Here is a 26,762-nt window from a genome sequence, read left to right as displayed (position 1 = left end):
AAAAACTGCATCTAGAAATAAAGAATTTGTAAGGGTGACTTTATTATTGAAAATATTCTCCATCACACTTCCGTTCACAGCTGCTCTCATTCATCCTTACTTTTAAATTAAAATTTATTTAACAGCATTGCGTGGCTGCCCTGATCTGTATCAACCTATCTTTAATGTTAATGTAAGTAACTCACTTTACCGTATTCCTAGTATCTCTCTCTTTATTGTTTAAATAAGTTATTACAAAAAAACCCAATGGAAATAAGTCATTTTTGTCAGATTTTCCTGGATCAGCCTAGGTAATCTACACACATGCTGCTATGTATGATAATTTACGTAACTGTCTTCATGTGTACCTGTACCTGATTAAACTTATGATATTTTATCTACATGCAGGATGTATTTTTGCGTGTTTGTACACTGGAGTGAATAGTTAATATTTTCTTTAAGATAACTGAAGGATGACTGAATCTCATGACCACTAAGGTCATCAGATTGTGTTCTTTTTAGCTTCCTGTAGGTTAGCCTTCTCAGCCCCGGGACCAGTCAGGTTGCAAAGTTTTCAATTTTGTTTCACGCTTGATCTGGTGTGGGTTCCATAGAGGTGTTCATACTTCAAGAAAGTCTAGTATATAAGTATTTTTGCCCTTCTAAGAGCTCATAGGCATGCATAAGCTGCTAGTTATTTTGGTTGAGTTGCACCCCTGGCGATATGCTAGCTACTATACTTACCCCAAGGTACTTCCTGTTCCAGATTTGTAGTCTCTTTCTTTTTCGCTATATAGAAGCAAGTTAAATATAGGTTCAGCAGGACGCGAGTGTTTGGCCCGCCTTCTTCAACAAGAATAGTTACTGTCGATTGAGGATCGGGCTCACCAATTTTGCTCATAGCTACATGTTTACAGGTGCTAACTGAAGAATACATTTTAACTGTTAGCCATTTTTGCTTCCATTGTTTTTTTTTTTTATACTTACCAGGATGCTTATAGGCGTTTCTTTGCATTGACAGTTTAATGAGACATAACAAATTTTGGTTATTTTAAATAACTGATAGTATTTATGTTGTGTTATTCATGGTAGTTCTTTATTTTGTGTTAACTTTTTTTATGTCCTGTTCAAGTTTATCCTTTGTATGGACTGATGAAGCCACTGTGTGGCGAAACGTTTCCTCAATAAAGATACCCAAGAGTTGCACATGTGTCTAATTTAACATGTCGGTTCTTTGAACCATTCATCTACAATTGTCAAGGGTGCTGAGAAATTTACGTGTTCTAAGCGCTCTTCAAATTTGAAAACTGCTAATCTATTGATCAATTTTTGCACCATCTCCGAACTGAATTCCAGTAGTCATTTATACAAATAATATCCCTTAGTCTTGGAGTTCTGTAGCATTTCCATGTCTACATTTTCTCCTTGTTTCATTTACTTACTCCGAAAACAGCAAAAAGTATTTTTAAAATTCTATTGCCTTGTCGTTTATATATGAGGAAGAGTACAGGAAGCAGAGTACTGGTGTCATGAGGTTGGTCCACATATCTGCCAAACCTGATACCTTCTCAATGACCATTATTGTTTATTCCGCAAGTCAGTGTAGAACCATTTAGGGTCAGTTCTGCCCTCCCTTCTAGTTTGTAGATAAATCTCTGGTGTGATGCAGTACAGAATACTTTACAAGCCAGGATTGTAGAAGCCTCTTTATTTTTGTCGCCGTCTTTTAGAATGTCACTAGGTTCGTCAGACGGAACTATTTTCTAAACCATTTCTCTAGTTACTACACCCATCTTGTAATTAACTTCTCCGCTACATTAAGAAATGTGCATGTCAAGGAGATACGTTTGTAGTTCAGTACCATTTCATTTTTTTTTTTTGGTAATACATCACTGCTGTCACTTCCAAACATTTGCAAGGTCTTCTCTAAGTACGTCTGCTCATTTTCAGACTCCATGGAAATGTATTATCATGTCCCATATATCTTGCTTTATCCACTTCACTCAGTAGTTACTTCACTTCTTCGCATGATATGAAGAAGTTTCTTTATGTATGGTGTGTCTGATGCTGCAGTGAACTCTTCCCCAGATCATGTGCTTACCTCCTCGCAGACCTCACTGTCATTCTCAGTATGTTCTCCTTTTTTTTCTTAACATTACTTGGTCCTGTATGATAGTTTTTTTTTCCGGTGGCTGTATAGCAGTTTGTGTTTTGGTCTTTTGATTTCTCATTTTGTATTCACTTTTCAAACATGCATATTTGTTCTTGGCAACTCTGCTGTTATTCTCCACGTGACTGTAGTTTTGATGTTTTGGCAACTTTTTACTTGTCTGGTCGAAAAAGTCCTCTTGCATATCTGGTTGAAACACAGGTCCTCTAGTATATCTGATTGAAACACAGATCCTCTTGTATATCTGGTCGAAACACGGTTTTTTTTTCTCACGTTGCTGCTTATTTTGTGATACGAATTTCACTTCCGATTCCTAACACTTCGTGATAGTTACTCCACCTGATTTGTTATTGAATTTCATTCCATTTCTTCCCACTGTACTTGGTTTGGGAAAGTTCTCTTCTAGTAGGATGTGATTTTCACTCCTTCGGTGCTATATTATCGCTCTCACACTGAAGTTAAACATCATAATTACATGGTTTTTAGCACCAGGGGTCTCTTATAATATATTTGTTGGTTCATTTCCCTCTCCTCTCTTCGTTCCTTTTACATGCTGCTAGAAGTTCTCCATTGACATCTCCAGATTAGGTCATCGCGTATATGGTCCTCTACATGTTTCCCAGTTTTTCAGTAACTTTTCTTGTGATAAGTTTAATCTTTGTCATATATTTCACCTTGCCAAATCCTCGATGAATTTTATTATACCCTTGTCATCTTCGTACTTCAGTTTGTTTCTGTTAGACTGGGATTTTAGAACGCGACTAGTGTTACCCTAGGTACTCCAGTCATGATTGTACTTGTAAGTCTTGTACATTCCATCCAGCTTCTCAAGGCTTTACGTGTACCTGACCAACAGTGCCACTCCTCCACGTCCTCGTTCCTTATGTAATTGACACCATGCTGGGAATATCACTATTTTAGTTTAATATTGCTTCTGCAGTACTGTCTGCTGTCACCAGCCATTCCTTTATTTCTCTCTGTTTACTATCCCATCTGCATCTGCTCACTATATTTCTGCTTTTTCTTAATTTTTGTCATAATGTTCTGGGAAAAGACAGTTGGATTATCAGCAGCACTGGGGGAGATGAAGGGGGTTTACGAAGTGGTTGTGAACACGAGGGATTTTGGCTGATATTATCAAAGGGTGTGACCGTGGGAGGACCCCTGGAATATTATTTTTGTGGTGGATGGGAAGTGGACGTTAGTGGTGACTAATCTTCCTCTCTCCTTTCCATCCCTATCGAGGGAGCAGAGAAAGAGGAAATTAACATATCGTCTGGGCCTCGTCTCCCAGCTACTCTGTCCTCTTGGTTATCCTTTTATTCATTCTCCATGTAATTACCCCTTTGCTCCTGTTCTTTCTAAGTAAACGGAACGGTATATCTTGTTTTTCTCAGAGGTTTTGTTCTGCCCTAAGAGTCGGACGACGGTACCAGTTTGGTTGGGTGCCGTTTGCTCTTGTAGTATATGTTGATCGAATAAAATTGCCACTAAACTTGTTCCCTCTTCTCACGCTTTCTGTGATTTGCTTAATGTTCAGTTTTCCCTCCTGCTGTTGTTTGAATCACCTTCAGGATCTTGAAGTCTTTAAGTCATTAATGATCTTTTTCCTCTCTGCCAGTCGTCCCACATAGTCTTGTCAGTCCTCATCAGTATTCCTGATTTCTTTTGTATATTCTTGAACAATCTCGTTTCCTGTGAATGTCTGCAAACCTCGTTTTCTGCCTTTCCCTTCTGTTCTCTGCCTCTGTATCATCAATCTCCATTGTTCAAATTCCTTTCTCAATCTTATTATTTCTTCTTTGATCTCTAAGTCTTTTAAGTTTCACCCATTCATCCTCTCTAGGCTTGTTTTCTTTTATCTTTTATTTCAACCTTTCATTTCATTTCCTATTTGAGGTAATATTTGCACATTCAACTCCTACATTTTGGTCTGTGGTTCAGCTGCAGTGATTTCTAATTACTAATTCCCCTCCCTTCTCTGCTGGGTCCTCGTCGGACATACTACCATACCATCCTTTCCGTGTGTGTTTTGCGCGTGTGCCTGGGAAGGGTCTTGGCAGTGTGTTGAGTCAGTATGGATTTAGGTTGATTTGTAAAAGATGGAAATATGTTAAGGACAAGATCAACCACCACTAATATTAAGGGGACATGTATCTATAGAGGATGGGTATTGGAAATAGTGTTCTACAATGTGAAGAGTTTGTGAATAGTGTGTGCGCTAAAAATATCTAGAGTCGGTCTCAGTTGTCGCTGAAAAGAGTATAGAAGGAGGTGGAGAGTAAAGGGCGCGGAATGTGAGGGTAGTTAGGGGAAGGGGATAAAAAGGAAATATACATTAGAGAGTATTGCTTACATCATTGAAAATTATGTTGGGGTAGAGAGGGAGGGGAGGATAAGGAAAAGCTATTAAAATGAGTTAATAGCAACCCATCCTCCCACCCAAACGAAAATATAAAAAAATGCACAGCGTGCAAAAAGCAACGCTCACTAATGAATAAAACGTTGGTCTTTCAGCCTTCATTGCCATGAAGGACCTCAGAGCCATTGTTACGCAAAATAAAAAACTTCATCGTTAGGTAGTTTTTAAAATTTTAATTCTGTTGTTATGATTGGTAAACATTAACAAGTGTATGTACGTACATAGAAAATTCAGTTCAGAAATAAAATTTAGAGAAACGAATCGTGTGCTCAAAATGTTGGCATTGTTAGACAGGAGCGTTGTTCTGTAGTCCACAGTGACTTGTTTCCATGTTAGTGTCCCCAAAAATGGGTCTCCAACTTGTTATAATGATGATAATGGTGACTCGGACATAGACCACTGTCTATTCTGGTTGTGGGTATCTGAACTTCAGATGGTCTGTTCTCCCAGATATCCATGGTAATGACTATTTCCCTCCTGCTGGAGGCAGCGGGATCCTAACGGCTTCTTCCCTTTCTGCCAAGTGAAGCAAACGGGAGATTACGGTGTTGCTAATTGTCTTTGAGAAAATATTCGTGCCACAAGATGTCATGTGCCAAATGCTAACTGAGACTGTTTACTTGGGTCTCAGGTCAGTAATGAGTATGATGAGTGTCATATTGGCTGACATTGACATGTTAAAAGTAGTGATTAACTCTCACCATTCCCACCAGTCTGGCAGTAGTGTAACGAGTTGAACCGGCCAGTGTAAGGTGAGCAGGCCGAATTTGAATGCCCTGAAGGCAGTCGTACGATGATTCGGAGCGGGCACAACGTGGCCAGATATCTTGACTTCCACTAGAGACTTCAGTTAATTGGTGGCATTTCCTTGTGTAGAAAGATATCGTCCTATTTATTGTGTGCTGTAATAGTTGATCTGGGTCTTTAAGTAGTCTGTGATGAGAGTGGGACCTGTGGGTAAGGGTGTGGGGGTTAAGTTAAATATGTATGACTCATTATAGTGATTTCCTGGATATTATGCAGTGTATTGTAAAAAATTATGTATAAAAAGAACGCTCCTGGATTTGTTCTGAAACCGGACGCGTGTTAGTCCTGAAGAGTAGTAACGACTGGACAGGAGCAAGAGACGTGTGTTGATTAGTCAGTACGAGAACAGCGGCTGCTGGAACAAGTAGTTATGGGTGGTATTTTTGGCCACGTTTAGGCCATTGGTTATTTTATTGTTATTATGCTCTCACGATTTTCCTTCCAGGCTCTAATGTGTGCAAGGGCCTGTGTTTTGGAGAGTACATATAACGTTTTGACCGCAGGCTAAGTAACCGACAGGAAAGGAATGTGGGGAGGGGGTGTTATAAAGCCTTCTTATTTATATGTATATTTTATTTTACTCACTAACAGTGTGCTAGTGAGCTAATGTGAGTGAGTAAAGGTGAAGTGGTGTGTGGTGATTTTGGTATGTAGTGAGTAGATTGTATGTTGTATAAATTAATATACTATTAATATATTATATTTTTATACATGTTAGTTTTTGTCCTTCCTGTTAATAACTATTTACTCCACACTTAATATGAAGGTACAAGCTGGCCCTAGGTTGGTTTATGTGTAATAATTTAAATGTCTTTAGATTAGGCAGGTTTTTTACACTTAGAAGCCAGGACTTTTATTTACCTTACGCAGTCAGAAGCGTAACACTTGACCTTAATCAGAATCCATACTCTGAGAGTGAGCTCATGGCGTCACGAATTGTTCCTTTTTTTTCGTCACCAAACATAGATTTAATGACATTAGGATATAGTGACAGTTCTTATTATAAGCAGGGCATAAGTTAATTGGCTTCCTGTCCTGATATCACCAGGAACCCAGGGCACCCAAACCCTCAGGTATCACACCTGAGGGATAAAGCCCATGTCTTGCTTTGTTCATTAAATAGACTGCAGTCCATAACTTGTGCAAGGCAGGTAAGGGCTTAATCAAAGAATAGCGGTGTTGGTAATAGGGCAAGTGGAAGGTCATTAAGTGGAAGTGCTGGTCAAAGTGTCGTATCCACGAGCAATGCATTCACCCCAGTTCATCAGTTATCAAGTATGCTTGGAATATTTAGTCTGATAATGAATACATGAACCAGGTGTCATCAAGGACTCATCCTGGTAAGTAACAGTGTCCACTATACTTGTGTATGTTACAGCTCCTGACGAGGAAGTGTCTACCAGGTATCTGAGTGTGTTGCAGCTGGCATATATCTTGGCGGAAAATTAAAACTATCTGATAGTGAGGTCAGTAAGCAGGTATTCTGTGCACACCTGCCTAGGTGTTGTCTTGATTACTGGTTTAATCAAATTCTAGTTCAGTGTATACTGATTTCCTATACTCTTTGATGGCTCTGGCCCGGTATGTTTTTGTTCACCCTGTGGCCCATAAGATTCGGGAGTGGTTTGTCCATATCCACACGTAGTACAAGGACATGGGGTGAAGTTGGTGCCGGAGCAATTTCGGGAAAATAAGAGGCGAATGCTGAAGTAATGGCTACTATTTCGAGCATACTATGAAGCAGACTTCTAGATCAGGCTCAGTGACTTCATGGATCATATATGTAGACAAGTTTGTGGGAAATGGCAGGCCCAGTGGACACTATGCGACTTATGACGTGCAGCAAACCGTGGAGTCCATTTTAGCTGTTTACCAGCGGCTTTGTTCTTTTTGCCTAAATCAGTTTTTTATAATTACCAGACTGACAGAAGGTACCTCAGGGAACATACGGGAGTCTTTGACATTGTCAGTTTACTAGCATTTTTAACTGATGCTGGTTATTTTAACCTGATGCAATAGTTTTGTTATATGCTTGTTTGTGCTAGAAGGTTATTTTCGTTACTTTGTTTTTTTCTTATTCTTATGTGTGTTTTGAATTATTTTTATTTCCAAGAGTGTTAAGTAATCTCCCAGGTCTAAGTGTACTTGAAATATCAAAACTAACTTCTTTCAAAACGCCGATGCTGTTTTTCGCTCATTCTTAATCATTTACAAGCACGTTTTCCTTAGAAAGACACGGTGATAGAGGAGGCTAATAAAAGCGGCATTAATAATGGCTAGATCTACCCACTAAGAGAAAGGAGGGACATGCATTGTTTCTTAGTGAGCAAGAATCAAAATGGAATATTACAAAATATAATAGGAAGACATAAGAAAAAGGCCAAGCTAGTGTTCATCATTTAGCCTCCTTCCCTCAGCAGGCAGGGGCGTCACCAGGATCCTCGACGTTTGTGTCAGGTGAATGTTGGTGACGCCTGACAGAGGGAAGGGAGGAGGGAGACTCACGTAGCTACTGGACCTCCTGCTGCTGGTACTCTCGGGTGGTGGTCACACCCTGCCTACACACGTACTTGGGTAGTGGTCACACCCTGCCTACACACGTACTCAGGTGTTGGCCACACCCTGCCTACACACGTACTCTAGAGGAAAGAGGAACACAAGGGTTAATCCACATTGACATAGCTGGGTCATGTGTGAAGGAGGGAGTCACATCATCGGGGTTAACATCATGAGTATAGCAGGTGAGGCATAAATATGATCAGGGGGCCACTATCATTTGTGACGAGGGTGAGGTTTGGTTAACATAAAGGGCCACCATCATTCGTGAAGTGGGTGAGGGTTGTAAATATGAAGGGCCACCATCATTCGTGAAGTGGGTGAGGGTTGTAAACATGAAGGGCCACCATCATTCGTGAAGTGGGTGAGAGTTGTATATATGAAGGTCGCCATCATTCGTGAAGTGGGTGAAGTTGGTAAACATAAGGGGGAACCATCATGCGTGAAGTGCATAAGGGTAATGCATATAATTGGATGTTGAGGATTTAAGAGCACAGTGAAAAATCTCCTATGACTTATTGCTTTTTACAGGATCAGTTTTTCGTATATTCCATATTAACATTCAATTAAGAAAAAATAATTGTCTGTATCGAGAAAATCTGCAGCAAGCCTAATGGTCCGGGGGAAGGGAGGAGGGAAACTCGTGTAGCTACGGAACCTGCTGCTGTTGCTGCTACTCTGGTGATGCTCACATCTACCTTATTTGTATCGATACTTTATTTGCTGATTCATATTTAATTGAATGTTTATTAAAAATAAAAAAAATACGTCAGTTAGCAGTTACATTGATTCTCTGCTTTAAACAATAATTTGTTTACACAGTGACAATGGGATTTATTGTAGAATGATCTGCGACTTAAGTATTTCTGTTATGATAATCTAGTTTGACTGTCCAGTTCAAATTGGACTATTTTATAAAAACTATGTTTTTCTTCCTTTTCAAATCAGAATTATTTAAGGATTATTAAAATTTCAAACACAAAAATATTGCATTCACCGTGCAAAAAGGATAATATTACGTTTCTTTATGTTAATGTAGAACGTTTTAATAACTTTCTTAGTTAAGTTTAATGTAAAACCACATGCGCTAGATTCTTTCTTTTTTAGTCGTCGTAATAATTTCGTTTAGTAAAAAATGACAGACAATTAAGTGGCACCATTTAAAGTATTATACTCACAGTTCTTATCTTCTTTTGATGCTGAAGTTAATTTTTTTTTCATAATATAAGCTCTTGGCCCAAATACATTGATCATTTAGTCCTTGTGTGGAAAATACTGTAAATTTCCCAAAAATACAGTGTATTTGGTATGTAAATTGATGGAATATATTGTAGGTAATAAAAATTAATTTGTAAATAAATAAAGAACCAGCGAGTGTGGTGAGCGTCGCTGGGGGAAGGGGCGTCGCCATTGTTTTTTGAACTGAGCAAGAGAAACGTAAGGAAGAATCAAAAGAATTTTCGTCGCTCTAGAGGTTAAATTGTGTTTAAAACCTCTCAAATAGGAGCCGAAATTGTTGGATTTGCAGTCCTGCAGAACGTGAGAATTAGGCGACTGGACAGGACTCCGTAATTAGATGGGAACAGGATAAAATTACCCCAGTTGAGTAATGTCTATATTTATGTTGAAATTCTGGCCAGTATTTTCTTCATATTTCAGGCAGGGGTTTGTGTATGGCACTAAGTATTCTCCAAACAAATTGGTGAGTGTTATTATTATAAATTTTCCTTCAATGTATATGTAGCCAGTTATTAAATTTAACATACAGTCCACATATTTATATTAATGTTGTACCAGAATTCCTGGTGATGTATATTTCATTTGAAATTAATATAGGTCCAGAATGACTTGAGATACGAGTGAAGTAGGTATCGAAGGAGGACATTTTTTGCGACCTAGGATGTCCTAAAATTCCTACATGGCTCTGTAACCTTGATAAAGAATAATTATCTTTGTTACTTTTATAAAATTACTAGTATGTATCTAATGAGATTCATCCAGGTAATTTTAATTTTCCATACCTTGAATATGTTGGTTATATTAAGCTTCCTTATCACCACCATTTAAGTAATACTATTAGGAAACAATGATACATATTATTACAAGCTAGCACGCGCGTACTAGATTCAACTTTATTTTTGTTAGCCCTCTAACTGCAAGCTGTGACTTCAAGTTTAAGAGTCTGTTGCCTCTCCTCTGTTCTAATGTATCAGTTTGTTAATCCAGTGTTAATATTAAATATGTCATAATGACTTTCCAAGCGTTTAAAAGAGCATGTACGTGAAAACTTTTTTTTCGAAAGGAGGGAAGGAAGGGAAAGCAAGTCACTGCACATATGCCAATGATTTTACTAGTACTGTTACTACTATTGTTGCTGCTATTGCTACTTTTATTATTATTATTACTAATGCAGCTACCATGTTTAAAGCGTGTGAGCTCCCATTCACTACTGAAAAAATGAATACAATGTAATTAAAATAAGCTACTACACACTGTGCGTGGGAGGTGAGCGCCTCATGCTAGGTTTGATACATATTAAAGTGTGTGTGGGGGCACATATTGAAGCACCTGTTTGAGTACATGTTTAAAGTGCAGGAGTTCCTTTGACGCTGCTGTGCCGTCAAGTGTCACAAACTAATGTTCGAAGTTAGCTTTAAGAACGTGAAGAAATAAAAATTGCACTACATTGTGTAATGTGAGCTTGAAGCTCTACATAGCAATACATGTTAAAAATAAATGGTTATTTTGTAAGGTGTTTTTATGTACATTAGACGGCGGATGAAATTTAAAATCAGATTCTAGCATGAAAAAACACAAAATCAGAAGAAATGCGTGACAAGGCGACTCCTAGTCTTATATCAGTTTTTAAGTGATAATTTTCAAACTGCTCTAACTATAATCTGTACGAGTTTAATGATTTTTGGGAACATTCTCTTCTTAAATAATCCATAAAATACCTCAACATACACACAAACCTAATAGGCATAGCAGAGTTTGTTGACAAGCAACGTTAAAACCCAGACACGTCCTAGCATTTCATTTGGTCATCTCTAAGAAGTACATAGTTGTGGGCAGTGAAGTAACACTCTGGCAGGGAAGTCGCACATCACCTCGGTCAACTCTTGAGAGGTGCGCCAGCCAGAATATTGCTTACCACATGTAAATGCTATGAAAATAATCCATCTGTAACGTGTTGAAGTCCTTGAAAAGGATGCAGCTGCAGAGAAGTCAACGGAGGTGAAAGGTTAAAGCCAGAGGTAACATTGTAAACACTTAGATAACAATATTAACACAGAGGCTGTAAGACACGTCTGGAGGTTATAGAATAAATGTTACTTGATAAGTGCAGATGTGACAGAATAAACGTGAAGGTGAAAGTAAAAAACAGTCATAAGATAAGGGTGGAGGTGACAGGGTAAACATGGAGATTCTAAGTGTGGACCTAAGCGTGGATGTAACAGCATTTGTCAGCACATGCGAAGTCGGACGTGTGAAACGATCCTTAGCTCATCACATGTAAAGGGTAGAAAAGTGCTAATATTCAGGCAATATAGGATGATAGTGAGACGTACATAGTATGGGCCAGACAGAGGATAGGTTGCTTATCAGTGTGGTGTTAACAGCTGTACTCCTGAGATTTCATCATCGTTAAGAGAGCTACATACCCACATAAGTCACGATAAGTAGGTTATATACATACATCGAATGAAAAAAAGTTGTACATTAGACGAGAACAAATCTAGATTAGGAATTACCAGAGAGGAGTGGGTGATGCATGAAGACAGCCATGCATGAGACTCGCAGGTGGTGCTGCTGGTGCTATTACGACCATTATGTGAGGTCTTCGATTCTTCGGCTACGGCTATTATATGAAGTCGTCACTCTTTCCACCACGACTCTTAATAATCCTGTTACTAAATACCTGCATCATGACAAGAGCTGCTAGTTCTAGTCTTCATCAGAATGTGTCTTGAAAAAGAGTTCAGATTACGAGCTTCTAGTAATTTGGCCTCCCTGATTTTACAAAGGATGTAGAGCTGTTGTGTGGTTCTGCCTCATTGCCTGTGAACAAATTAAGATATGTTAAAATTTAGGATTAATTACCTGCTGTAAGTTATCTGGTCTAGTTCTAACTTGTGGCCAACAACTCAGTATCACTGATTGGATTAATGAATATAAAGAGTGGACAGTCTGTGTTCTTTGTTGGCATGTCGAGTAATCTTTACCCTAAACATTATGTATTACGTATATGCATTTTCGCTACTTTTGTTGAGCTAGGCCACTACTGTTTTCCGTTTTCTCTAGTTATTGCCCTTAATTTGTTATTGTAGGGATAACTTCACGAGCTGGTGAAAGGCTAACTAAGTTTATTCAGGTCCCTTACATAAGTTTAAATTTTTTAAATTGTTTTATATAACAAGTGTAAATTACCTAGGATAACCCAAATAGAAATAAGTCACATTGTCTGACTTTTTTGGGTAATCCTCTACACAAATGCTGCTATGTATGATAATCTATGTAACGGTATTTGTGTATACCTGAATAAACTTGTGCACCCCATACCCATACTGTGGGCGGTAGTCAAAAGATTACAGAGGTACATAATGGGTCCAGGGACTGGACCCCCAAGTTATGATAGCTGAAGGTAATGAACTCTAGGTAGATCTGGTCACAATCATGGAAAGTTACAAAGGTAATGAACCATTTACACTCCTATACATGGTTACAGTCATGAACAAATTACAAAGTAATGAGCCACTGACACGTCCACGTGTGGGTCATACACCCACACGAGCGCGCATACACATGCAAGCAAGCGCGCACATACACGAGGGCGCACGCACAGACACACACGAGTGTACATACACACCTACACACACACACGTGAAGCAGTATCGCTGAATAGTGCTCCCAGGATTTAGCGTTCTAGTGGCTGTCCTAAGATATTATTAGCGGTCATCGTATGTGAGTGAATCAGTGAACATACCTACAAGAGTGTAATAGCTTTCAAGAGTGCGAATAATGTGATAGGATCAAGAATTTTACAATTTAAATTTGAATGAAATTTGAGTGAGGGAGGGTAGCAGTCAGCTGATTAGGCTACTGGACGCAGTGTTGACACAAAAGATCCAAACAGTTAATTGGGTTAACGGTGTGATCTGAAATATTAACAAATACATATGTTGGTTGATTATAGCAGCAGTGTAGTGATAAGGTCATAAAAGAGTGATTAAGTAAATACTGAAAGTAAGAAAAATTAGTCAATCCCCAGCTGTTGGTGTTGTGAATGCAGCTAACATCATCAGACTTGTTATGACCATAATACTGTACTAAAGAAAAAAGAGGGAATATCAAGTCTTAAAAGAAAAAGAAAATAAAAACTTGAATGCATGATAAAGTTCCTGAAGGAGTTACAAATTGAAGGAGATGATAGCAGCCGACCAGCAGGAACCTCCATTGTTGTGCAGACGACATCACTTGCCTATTTGTGGTTAATTTTGGTTAGTGTCTAAAGTCTCAAGTGTCTCGCCCTGCTGGTTGTATGCTATACCATCTCTCTCTCCCTATTTCAGTACCAGGAGATAGATAGTGGTTAGTAAATTATCATTTAGATAGAGTTGTGTAGCCTAGTGAACCCCCCCCCCCCGTTTTTCTGAGGGACAAGCTAGTAAACAAGTACGCACATACAAACACACGTGTGCACCCGTAATTATTGTTATAATAAACATTAGTATATATTAATAAGGAACCGAGTGAGAAAAAATAATCCTATAATCTTCAAAAAGTAAAGTAGCCTAGTGTGCGGAGATCTGGGCCGGGAGAGTACCGGTGAAACAACAACAATAACAAATAGTGTTAACGTGACCCCCCCCCCCCTCTTTTTCAAAGAACGACAAGCTAGGAAACACACACACACAAACACAAGTGTACGAAATTAATATTATATAGTATATATTAGTGCATATTAATAAGGAATTGATTGTGAAATTTTTTTTTTTATAATCTTCAAAAGAGTAGCGTAGCCTAGTGTGCGCACGCACACCCACACCCACACACCCACACACACCCACACACACCCACCCACACACCCACCCACACACCCCCACACACACACCCACACACACCCACCCACACACCCACCCACCCACACACCCACCCACCCACACACCCACACACCCACCCACACATCCACCCACACACCCCCACACACCCACACACCCCCACACACCCACACACACCCACACACACCAACCCACACACCCACCCACACACCACCACACACACCCACACACACCCACCCAAACACACACACACCCAAACACACACACACCCACACACCCACCCACACACCCACCCACACCCACCCACACACCCACCCACACCCCCCACCCCCCCCACCCCCACACCCCCCCACACACACACGCAACACACACAACACACACAACACACACACACACACACACACACACATATTGCCAGACTCACACATACACTCCCCCCCTCCCCCACCGACATCTCACTCCTTCACCTGATCCCTCCCCTCCCTCTTTCACCCTCCCCCTCCCCACCTCTCCCTCACCCACTTACCCACTTGCTTCACTCTCCTTCCCACTCCCCCTCCCCACTATTCTCCCATATAGCCACAGTTCCTCCTCTACCTCCCCCCCCACACTCTGACATATACAATACTAACCTAACATACAGAATTACATAGGTTTCCCACTCTGAGGCAATCAGGATAAAACAAAAATGGGTTGCCAGAGAGCAACAAGAAAACCCAAGGGACAGGAGGAGGAAACTGCAAAGGAAGATTGGGCAGCAGAGCTCACAAAAAGGGAACAAGAATGGGAAAAGAAACTAGAAGAACTTAGCATGAGAATGGAAGAGAGGATAGACATGGAAAGCAGGAAGTGGGAGGTGAAAGTCAAAGCAGCAGAGGCCAGGATACAGAGTTTAGAAGAGGAACTGGAAAATCTGAAACAGCCTAAAGAACTAAAGAACATTTTGGGATTGACAACAGAGACCGCTACCTCAGCCACAAATAAGGGGACTGTAGGGAAAGAAGGAGCAAAACTGCATGTAGAAGCTCTATCAGTGGAGACTGTAGTAAATGAAAGAGCTAAGCTATATGTGGAGGCCCTAAAAGACCACAACAGAGCCCAGGGAAAGCCGAGAAGGGAAAATGACAGGCCACTGAGCCCATGTACAGTAGCTAGTGAAACTGAAGAAAGGAAAGCTGCAATGGAGGAAATCAAATTGAATGAGGGGATACACAGGGATATGCAGTGGGAGAATGAAAGGGTGAGGTCAGTCTTTGTGTATGGGCTACAGGAAGTTGAAGGGGAAACATATGAAGCAAGAAAACAAGGGGAAAAAAAAGCAATTGAAAGCATCATGAAAGTAATCGGAGAAGACGACATGACCCAGCTGGAAAATTTTCGGAGAATAGGGGGGTTTGTAAAAAAAAGAACCCGGCCAGTGAAAGTGACCTTCAAGGCAGAATCGACTCGGAACAGGATACTGCAGGAAAAAGCACGATTAAGGGACATGCAGGCATACAGGAAGGTGTATCTCGACCGCGACAGAACACAAGACGAAAGGCGGAAACTGAGAGAGATGGTACAAAGGCGAAAGGAGGAAAGAGAGGGGATGGAGAAGACAGACAGGAGATCCCAGACACAGGAAGAAGATCAAATACAACCTCCCTCACAGCTTCCTATAGAAGCCTCCCAACCAGGTCAACCCCAGTGCAGCCAAACACTCTAAACCAAAACACCCATGCCATATCCAATGCCCCCACCCACTACATTACAAACTCCACCCCCACAGCAACCACCCATAGTTCCTTATCAGGTCTCCCACTTCCCCAACCCCAATACACCTCCCAGACCACAGTCTTAGAAAAGAAGTTGAAGGTATGGTATACAAATGCAGATGGAATAACAAATAAGTATGAGGAGTGGCACGAAAGAATCAAGGAGACATCCCCAGACATAATAGCACTCACAGAAACAAAACTCACCAGAATAATAACAGATTCAATCTTTCCACCCGGATATCAAATCTTCAGGAAAGACAGAGGGAGGAGAGGGGGAGGAGGAGTTGCACTGCTCATTAAAAGCCAGTGGGGTTTTGAGAAAATGGAAGGAATGGATGGCACGGGTGAAAGGGACTACTTAGTAGGAACAATCCAGTCTGAGGGACATAAGGTGATAATTGCAGTAATGTACAACCCACCACAGAACTGCAGGAGACCAAGAGAAGAATACGATGAGAGCAACAGAGCCATGGTCGACACACTAGCCGAGGTGGCCAGGAGAGCACACGTGGGGGGAGCAAAGTTACTAGTTATGGGTGATTTCAATCACAAGGAGATTGACTGGGAAAACCTGGAGCCCCATGGGGGTTCCGAAACATGGAGAGCCAAGATGATGGATGTAGTACTGGAAAACCTCATGCATCAACATGTTAGAGACACTACCAGAGAGAGAGGAGAAGATGAACCAGCAAGACTGGACCTTGTATTCACCTTGAGTAGTACAGACATCGAGGATATCTTGTATGAAAGGCCCCTGGGAGCTAGTGATCATGTGGTTCTGTGCTTCGACTACATAGTTGAGCTCCAAGTGGAGAGAGTAGCAGGAATAGGATGGGAAAAACCAAACTACAAAAGGGGGAACTACTCAGGCATGAGGAACTTCCTTCAAAACATTCAGTGGGAGAGGGAACTGACAGGAAAACCAGTACAAGAAATGATGGACTATGTGGCAACAAAATGCAAGGAGGCAGAGGAGAGGTTTGTTCCCAAGGGAAACAGAAATAATGGGAAGAACAGAACGAGTCCTTGGTTCACCCAAAGGTGTAGGGAGGCAAAAACTAGGTGTACTAGAGAATGGAAAAGGTACAGAAGACAGAGAACTCAGGAAAATAAAGAGATAAGCCGAAGAGCCAGAAATGAATATGCACAGATAAGAAGGGAGGCTCAGCGACAATATGAAAATGACATAGCATCGAAAGTCAAGACTGACCCGAAGCTGTTGTACAGCCACATCAGGAGGAAAACAACAGTCAAGGACCAGGTAATCAGACTGAGGAAGGGTGATGGGGAATTCACAAGCAACGACCGAGAGGTATGTCAGGAGCTCAACACGAGATTTAAAGAAGTATTTACAGTGGAAACCAGTAGGACTCCAGGAAATCAGAACAGGGGGGTACACCAGCAAGTGCTGGATGAGGTACATATAACCAAGGAGGAAGTGAAGAAGCTGCTATGCGAACTTGACACCTCAAAGGCGGTGGGACCAGACAACATCTCTCCGTGGGTCCTTAAAGAGGGAGCAGAGATATTGTGTGTGCCATTAACAAAGATCTTCAACACATCATTTGAAACTGGGCAACTCCCTGAGGTATGGAAGATGGCAAATGTAGTCCCAATTTTTAAAAAGGGAGACAGACATGAGGCACTAAACTACAGACCTGTATCACTAACGTGTATAGTATGCAAGGTCATGGAGAAGATCATCAGGAGGAGAGTGGTGGAGCACCTGGAAAGAAACAAGTGTATAATTGACAACCAGCATGGTTTCAGGGAAGGAAAATCCTGTGTCACAAACCTACTAGAGTTTTATGACAAGGTGACAGAAGTAAGACAAGAGAGAGAGGGGTGGATCGACTGCATTTTTTTGGACTGCAAAAAGGCCTTCGACACAGTTCCTCACAAGAGGTTACTGAAAAAGCTAGAAGATCAGGCACACATAACAGGAAAGGCACTGCAATGGATCAGAGAATACCTGACAGGGAGGCAACAACGAGTCATGGTACGTGACGAGGTGTCAGAGTGGGCGCTTGTGACAAGCGGGGTTCCACAGGGGTCAGTCCTAGGACCTGTGCTGTTCTTGGTATATGTGAACGACATAACGGAAGAGATAGACTCAGAAGTGTCCTTGTTTGCAGATGATGTGAAGTTAATGAGAAGAATCAAATCGGATGAGGATCAGGCAGGACTACAAAGAGACCTGGACAGGCTGCAAGCCTGGTCCAGCAACTGGCTCCTTGAGTTTAACCCTGCCAAATGCAAAGTCATGAAGATTGGAGAAGGGCAAAGAAGACCGCAGACACAATATAGTTTAGATGGCCAAAGACTGCAAACCTCACTCAAGGAAAAAGATCTGGGGGTGAGTATAACACCGAGCATATCTCCTGAGGCGCACATAAATCAGATAACTGCTGCAGCATACGGGCGCCTGGCAAACCTACGGATAGCGTTCCGATACCTCAGTAAGGAATCGTTCAAGACACTGTATACCATTTACGTCAGGCCCATACTGGAGTATGCAGCACCAGTTTGGAATCCACACCTAGTCAAGCACGTCAAGAAATTAGAGAAAGTGCAAAGGTTTGCAACAAGACTAGTCCCAGAGCTACGGGGATTGTCCTACGAAGAAAGGTTGAGGGAAATCGGCCTGACGACACTGGAGGCCAGGAGGGTCAGGGGAGACATGATAACGACATATAAAATACTGCGCGGAATAGACAAGGTGGACAAAGACAGGATGTTCCAGAGATGGGACACAGACACAAGAGGTCACAGTTGGAAGTTGAAGACTCAGATGAATCGAAGGGATGTTAGGAAGTATTTCTTCAGTCATAGAGTAGTCAAGTCGTGGAATAGTCTAGAAAGTGAAGTAGTGGAGGCGGGAACCATACATAGTTTTAAGGCGAGGTATGATAAAGCTCATGTAGCAGGGAGAGAGAGGACCTAGTAGCAATCAGTGAAGAGGCGGGGCCAGGAGCTATGACTCGACCCCTGCAACCACAAATAGGTGAGTACAAATAGGTGAGTACACACACACACACACACACACACACACACACACACACGTGGTAATGCTTTATTTACAGCTAGCAAAGTCAGGGTATTTTTCCAGAATGGTCTATAATATACCACTGTTACCTGGAGTTTACCTGGAGAGAGTTCCGGGGGTCAACGCCCCCGCGGCCCGGTCTGTGACCAGGCCTCCTGGTGGATCAGAGCCTGATCAACCAGGCTGTTACTGTTGGCTGCACGCAAACCAACGTACGAGCCACAGCCCGGCTGGTCAGGAACCGACTTTAGGTGCTTATCCAGTGCCAGCTTGAAGACTGCCAGGGGTCTGTTGGTAATCACCCTTATGTATGCTGGGAGGCAGTTGAACAGTCTCGGGCCCCTGACACTTATTGTATGGTCTCTTAACGTGCTAGTGACACCCCTGCTTTTCATTGGGGGGATGTTGCATCGTCTGCCAAGTCTTTTGCTTGCGTAGTGAGTGATTTTCGTGTGCAAGTTCGGTACTAGTCCCTCTAGGATTTTCCAGGTGTATATAATCATGTATCTCTCCCGCCTGCGTTCCAGGGAATACAGGTTCAGGAACCTCAAGCGCTCCCAGTAATTGAGGTGTTTTATCTCCGTTATGCGCGCCGTGAAGGTTCTCTGTACATTTTCTAGGTCGGCAATTTCACCTGACTTGAAAGGCGCTGTTAGTGTGCAGCAATATTCCAGTCTAGATAGAACAAGTGACCTGAAGAGTGTCATCATGGGCTTGGCATCCCTAGTTTTGAAGGTTCTCATTATCCATCCTGTCATTTTTCTAGCAGATGCGATTGATACAATGTTATGGTCCTTGAAGGTGAGATCCTCCGACATGATCACTCCCAGGTCATTGACGTTGGTGTTTCGCTCTATTTTGTGGCCAGAATTTGTTTTGTACTCTGATGACGATTTAATTTCCTCGTGTTTGCCATATCTGAGTAATTGAAATTTCTCATCGTTAAACTTCATATTGTTTTCTGCAGCCCACTGAAAGATTTGGTTGATGTCCGCCTGGAGCCTTGCAGTGTCTGCAATGGAAGATACTGTCATGCAGATTCAGGTGTCATCTGCAAAGGATAAAATACTTAGCCATTTCTTGAACATTTCTGAGTGAGTTGTTTCTAAATTCATTAATTTTATCACACTCCAGTACATAATGACGCAGGGTGTGACAATAGTCCATCTGGCAAAGTTTACATTTCGTTTGGTCTACATCTGGTGGTGGTGATTTAACCTGCCAAAGATACTTGTAACCCAGCCGGAGCCGGGCAGTAGTGACATCCAAGAGTCTGCTTATCTTGTTGGATGCACCATGGACATGTGGCTCCTCCTGCATGATAGAATGATGATAGATGGACTGACTTGTGTTGAACAAGTTAAAAAGGTAATGAACTCAAGGTAGATCTTGTCACAAATATTAGACGATTATACAAGTTACTAGCAGCATAACTCGGCGCTGCCTGGGTATATTTCAAAGAACAAGAGGTATGTCTCTCAAGGTTTTAAAATATGCTAAGAGCTTAACCACTAAAATAGGGATTAAAGTATTCAAGACTGTTGGTGAAGAGTTCACCGTGTATCCTTAGTGACTCATGAAGTCGATGGGCTTTTAAATTCCACCCGTAGCTCGATTGCTAGCGCACTCGCCTCACACTTTGAGGTCCGGGGTTGCTCTCCTGTACGAGTGGAAACATTAGGACGTGTTTCCTTAAGACACCTGCTGTCCCTGTTCGCTTATCAGAAAATAGATACCCGAGTGTTAGTCGACTGGTGTGGGTCGCATCCTGGGGACAAAATTGACCTAATTTGCCAGAAATGCTCTGCATAGTCAAGGGGCTGTCTATATAGTATGTCATTGATGTTAGCTAGGACTGTATACCTTGTACATGTGCTTGTAGAAGTAGATTATTATTAGTAACCATAAGATAACTTATAAATATAAAAAGTTAATTATATTTTTACTTAATCAGTTGTGGAAAAAATCACATTTCTCAATCAAAATGCATTTTCTTAAGTCATTAATTAGAAAGTAGCAACATGATGTATTATTGCAAAATATATATGTTACTGAGAAGTATGGTGAGTATAATCATATGCAAAAAGAAGCATTAAGTCATTTCAATGCGAGTTAGTTTGGCATAAGAACATTGACAAGTAAAAATGTTGCCAAATCAAGATCAATATTGCCAAATCAAATAATTGGTCGGTTAAATGTTCACGTTACATACGCTTAGTGACAAAATTTAAGTCGTGTGATGTAAAATAAATCATATTGTATTAAGTATTGAATGTGCTTGCAATAGGGGCTTATTATATAAAAATTGTTTTGTAATAAGACATGATCACGTGAAAGCAAGCAGTACTGAAGGGCCCTGAGACAGCCGGGTTAGGTTAGGTAAGATTCGTCAGGGAAAAACATCAGGGCGCTCAGTCACTTAGCATTTAGTGGCAAGGACGCAGCTAAACTATTCCTTTAGTTGAAATATAGGCAGTCTGTTGAGTAATACGCTCCTACAGCCTGAAGATGATTAACAAACAGTATCCACAGAGCTTGTGTTACGGGTGGACCAAGCTTAGAAGACAAAGTGAAGAGATCGGAGTATAAAACAAATTTCAGCTACGCAGTAAAGCGAAAAACTAATGTGAAGGACCTAGGAGTGTTAATGTCAGAGAATCTCAGTTTTAAAGATGGCAGGAATGTCTCTACCACATCTGCTAGGAAAATGATGGGATGGATAATGAGAACCTTCAAAACTAGGGGATGCCAAGCCAATGCTTCTCCTCAAATAACTTGTTCTCTCTAGGCTAGGATACTGCTGTACACTAACGGCCCCTTTTAAGGCAGTCGAAATTGCAGACCTGGAGAATATACAGAGAACTTTCACTTCACGTAAAAGCACAATAAAGCACCTCAATTACTGGGAACGGTTGAAGTCCCTTGACTTGTCCTCCTTGCAACGCAGGCTAGAAAGATGCATCATAATATATATTTAGAAAATTCTAGAGTGACTAGTCCCAAATCTGCACACGGAAATCACTCTTTACAAAAGCAAAGACTCGGCAGGAGATGCAGCATATCCCCCTCAATGAAAAGCAGGGGCGCCATGAGTACGCTAAGAGACAATACAATAAGTGTCAGGGGCCCAAAACTGTTCCCCTGCCTCCCAGCATACATAGGAGGGATATACCAATAGACCCCTGGTTGCCTTCAAGAGAGCTAAACAGGCACGTAAAGTCAGTACTAGACCAGCCGGGCTGTAGTTCGTACGTCAGTTTGCGTGCGGCCAGCATTAACAACCTGGTTAATCAGGTGCCTGTCAATCCCAAATCTTACCTACTTTCTGAGATGCTCCCCAGCCCTCAGCAGTCTGAACCTCAAGGAATATGATTCTCTCCTTAAGACCATGCAAAAGTGTGTATTGAATCTTTCCATCGAAGATGGGCAGTGGATGCAAGCCTCACTTCCAGTCAGGCTTGGGGGGCTGGGAGTACACAGATCCTCCCAGATTGCCCTTCCAGGTTTCCTGTCCTCTTCTGTAGCATCAAACGAGTTAAGACAAATTCTACCGGACAACCTCAGTGACTCAGCAGGAATACAGGACCCTAATTATGCCAGTGCCATCACTGTATGGGAGACTCTTGCTGCTCCATCATCAAACCCTAGCGCAGCACAGGCCTACAGTCAAGCTGGGATGGCCCCATCACTGAAAAGGTGCTTGCCAACATGCTCAGGGCTGTAACATTAGACAGGGAGACTGCCCGGCTCCAAGCTGTGAGCGTACATCACTCCACGGACTTCCTCAAAACAGTTCCCATTTTGGCAATGGGAACGCACCTCGACCCTAAGACCCTCCATATTGCAGTGGCTCTGCACCTTGCTGCCCCAATTCACACGGAATATACGTGCATTTGCGGCGATGCGCAAGCCAACCACTATGGTCTGCATGGTCTTAACTGTTCCAAAACCAAGGGCTGGCATGCAAGACACAATGAGATCAATGACATCATGAAGAGCACCTTTGCTACAGCTGGATGCCCAGCCAAGAGGGAGCCCCGATCACTAGCAGCCAACATTACCCACAACCCAGCAAACTGCCCTGATGAGATCACTATCTACCCTTGGCAGAATGGCAAGCTCTTAGCATGGGACTATACCTGTGTGTCCACACTGGCTGACACCTATATCCATCACAGTGTCGGGCGACAGGGAGGAGCTGCTGACCACAGGGAGGAGTACAAGATCGGCAAGTACAGGGACATAAGACAGTATCAATTTGTTCCAGTGGGATCAGAGACCTTGGGATCATGGGGGAAAAATGCCACATGTTTCCTTAAAGAACTGGGTTCCAGACTCATCGACACCACCAGGGACCCAAGAGCAGCCACCTTCATGTTCCAGCGCCTCAGCGTGACCATCCAGAGGGAAAATGCATGCTGCATACTGGGCTCGCGTCCGGCTTCAGAGGAGCTGGAGGAGATTCATAACCTTTGATATATTGCACCAATGTATTCATGTTTGTGTTTTCTATCAATGTATTCTGTCTATTAATAAAGTTAGCATGTAGCATAAAAATATAGGGGGTGGTAGGAGAAGAAAATATTCAAACAGCTCCGGGGAAAACCTTGAGTTTTCCCTGAGGTACGTTTATTGTCTTCTCTGAGGATGAGGGTCCCCAGTAAAGTTTTATACATAAATTGTGTATAAATGTATATATATGGAGAATACTCTTGTAAGAATGTAACTCTGACTTACTGTAGAGTAGCAGTCCACTGCTGACTTGTTACACAGGTATCCTTTTTATATTATAAGTCATGCAGTTAGCGCCATTCTGTATTTTAGGCATATAATAACTGCACTGTTAACTAGTAATGAATATGTATAGATATATTATGCCATCCAAATTCCTCTTCTTCCCTGCTCTTTTCGCTACATCTCGTGTATAATTTTTTCTTGCCCCCACTTTGGGATAATGGAGGAATCATAAAAAATCCATTTCTTATGTGTATGGGATAGGCTATCCTGAGAGATGGTAATTTACAAGCGATAGTAACTCTAACTCTGCTGGAACGAAACCTCTGAGGCTACTGTAGCTAATGAACCCTAACTGGTATAATAGATGATATCCTCATCACCCCACTGAAGTCTCAAAGCTCAGGGCTGACTGATAGAATTCACCACCTTGTATGAGCACCATCCTACGTGACGGAATATGACAGGTAGTGTTTGTTCCCACTGTGTAACTGTAATATAGGATAGTGTAACAGCACGCTTTATCCAAATTGAATAAAAAAGCTGCCATACAAGTCACTTAACTTGGTCTAAGCAGCACCAATTAAATTTAGGCTGACTTAGGAAAAATTGGGCAGGGCTAAGCTGCATTACATTAATTTATCAGAGGCCAAGTCACTAGGCTAGTTTCAAAGCAAAGAAATGCACACCATGTTGCCACCTGGAAAGTGGAGGGGAGGGGAGGGAAGGAAGGAAGGAAGAGGAGGGAAGGAAGGAAGAAGAGGGAAGGAAGGAAAAAGAGGGAGAGATGGGGCGGCAGCAGTTTCTTGGTGGGTAACGGTTGCAGTAAAGTTGTCTAACATGTCTCTCGCTTCCTCTCCTTCCCCACCCCAGCCCGGGTCACCATGTCTTTAAAACAAGATGCGTGGGATGGCAAGAAAACAAAGGAAAGTGATGGCTTTTAAAATACACAAGATACTTTATATGGATTATATATAATAATGCATGAAAAACAACCACGGGGGGAGTTGAATGATAACTCTAGGCCTTTCTTGTTGTAATCAACATATCGGGAGCTTGCAACATTTGCAGAAAAGAGGTGGTGATCCTTTCTTCAGACATTAAGATTAGCCAAGTCCTGTGACACATGTGCGCAGCAGTTATACGCGACACGTTAAGGGGATGGATTCAGAATCCAGCTCTCTCTCCCAGAGTACTGCTAACGCCTGCCTCATTTCAAGTGGTGGTCAGCTTGAAGCATACATCAAGCTGAGTAGAGCCTAGAAATATGCTACTTTTGTGTAACGAAAGTAGCATTCTTATGATTAACGATTATTAACGAAAGACCAGTACTGGTGGCTATACTGAAGATTACTAGTCACTGGCTCGATCTTAGGTCTCTGTTGACTTTTATTCGTGTTCTCATGAACTAGAGCTCTCGTTCAAGGTTTTGCCTAACACTATCACGTTAGTCAAAATCCACGCTAAATGCGAGACATCTCACGCATAGTGAATAGACCTTCCTTTCCGGACTGTGTAAGAATATACTTAAGTACGTACTTAATGTTGTGTAACGCTCGCCAGTAAGTGGGGACTGCTGTATACTACATTTATGTACACTGACGTGGTCTACTCATCACCCCAGGCCTACAACTTCCACCTGGGGCAAATCAACAAATACCGGAGTGTGTGATAATTGCTCAATTTTTAACAATGCTGAGATGAATTCTGGGCGGTGGACCAAGGTACCTTACTGAAACTTAGTATGAAAATTTCTATCTTAGAGTCCATGAGCAGGAGTAATATAGCGTCTCAACGAATAAGCCACAGATTCTACGTTATAGAGTTCAAGGTCTCGCAATTGTCAGCATCATCGCGCACCTTTATTGCACTGCGTCACACGTCTCGCTCCTCCAAGAGCTAAGACCTGAGTCTGTGCCCATGATTCAAACCCCCTTCTAGGTGTAGCTTGGCGTTCCCAACGTGAGAAATACAGTGGTGAGACAATCTATGTATCTCATGCCACTTATGCCAGTATACCTATTCTAACTTAAGTACCTAAATTACGATTTTAGGCTAGGTGTTAAACTTACATATAATTAAGGCCTAATGTAGAGGCATGGTAATGCCGATGCTCCTTCTGAAAAGTCCTGGTGTGGTTGAGGAATTATCAGGCACCCTTCCCTCACTTGAAAACCTTCACCCACTAGTCAAACTCGTCCACTTACAATTCTATCACTGGCCTCTTGCTTTGTTTAGAACGGAGGAACAATAATTTTCTCACACTACTAGCACCTACAACCTAATTGATTGGGCCAGAAACTAGGAGGTCTGGTCTGGGACCGAGACGCAGGAGCGTTGTCTCCTGAAAGTGCTATAAACACAGGGGTAAGATAACAAGGCACCATACCAGAAGTAGAGGTACAGTGTAGTATGTTGTGTCATGGAGGATGGGAGGGAGAGAGAGTGTGAAGTGATGTGGCGTGCACCGAGTATATTGAACTTTATTCGACGTTCGTCACACAAACATTGGCATGCCAGCGAACTAGCAGTTCAGAGTGTAGAACTTCTAGGGCCCCACGGCTGTATTAAATGTCCAGTTCATCCCAGCAAACAGGTGAGAGCCAGCTTCCCTGGTCAAGGTGACGTCACACCTGCCTGCCTGGCTGCGAGGCGGACACTAACCGTTCTGGTTGAATCCGCTCCTCTTGCTGTGAGTGCTCTCTGCAAGGTCTTATTATACTGCTGACTTAATATCTTGACTGTGTAAACATTGTACATAATGGTGAAGGAATATAAGAGTAAAAAAACTACCCCTCCTGTGTTTGTCTTACTGTCGTCTTGCCTGGTTGCTCGCAATATTGCTAACGTTGCTTACGGCCACGTACAACAACCATTGAACTGCTGTGTTTGTAATACGTGGGAAGGCGTATAGGAAGGAAAGTGGGTGTAGAGGGAGAGAGGGTGAAGAAGGGAGAGAGGGTGTGGACGGTGAAGGAGGGAGAGATGGTATAGACGGGAAGGAGGGAGAGAGGGTGGAGAGTGAGAGGGGAAGGAGGAAGAATAGAAACTGGGAGCGAAAGTAGGTAGTGAAGATTAGGGAAAGTACGAATTAGGGAGGGAGGAGAGTGGGAGGGGGGGTAGGATGAACGGAGAGTGTAGGGGAAAAAGAGAAGAGGGAGGAGAGAAGTAATGAGGGTGGAGATGGGGAGGGAGGCAAGTAGAAGGTAGGAAGAAGGGAGGGAAGCGG

The 26,762-nt window shown here is 42.1% G+C and overlaps 1 protein-coding gene across 1 annotated transcript in view; it reads right to left on the bottom strand.

The window, feature by feature from the left end:
* qvr (protein quiver) overlaps positions 1-26,762 on the bottom strand; it is a 216,706-nt gene that overhangs the window by 9,689 nt on the left and 180,255 nt on the right. The window contains exon 5 of the mRNA XM_053793079.2: positions 11,690-11,996. The gene's annotated coding sequence lies outside the window, so the exon portion shown is untranslated. The remainder of the gene's footprint in view (positions 1-11,689; positions 11,997-26,762) is intronic.

Source organism: Cherax quadricarinatus, chromosome 74, assembly GCF_038502225.1.
Source record: "Cherax quadricarinatus isolate ZL_2023a chromosome 74, ASM3850222v1, whole genome shotgun sequence".
NCBI lineage: Eukaryota > Metazoa > Arthropoda > Malacostraca > Decapoda > Parastacidae > Cherax > Cherax quadricarinatus.
Note: the sequence above shows the minus strand (reverse complement) of the source record. Positions and strands in the feature narration are given on the sequence as shown.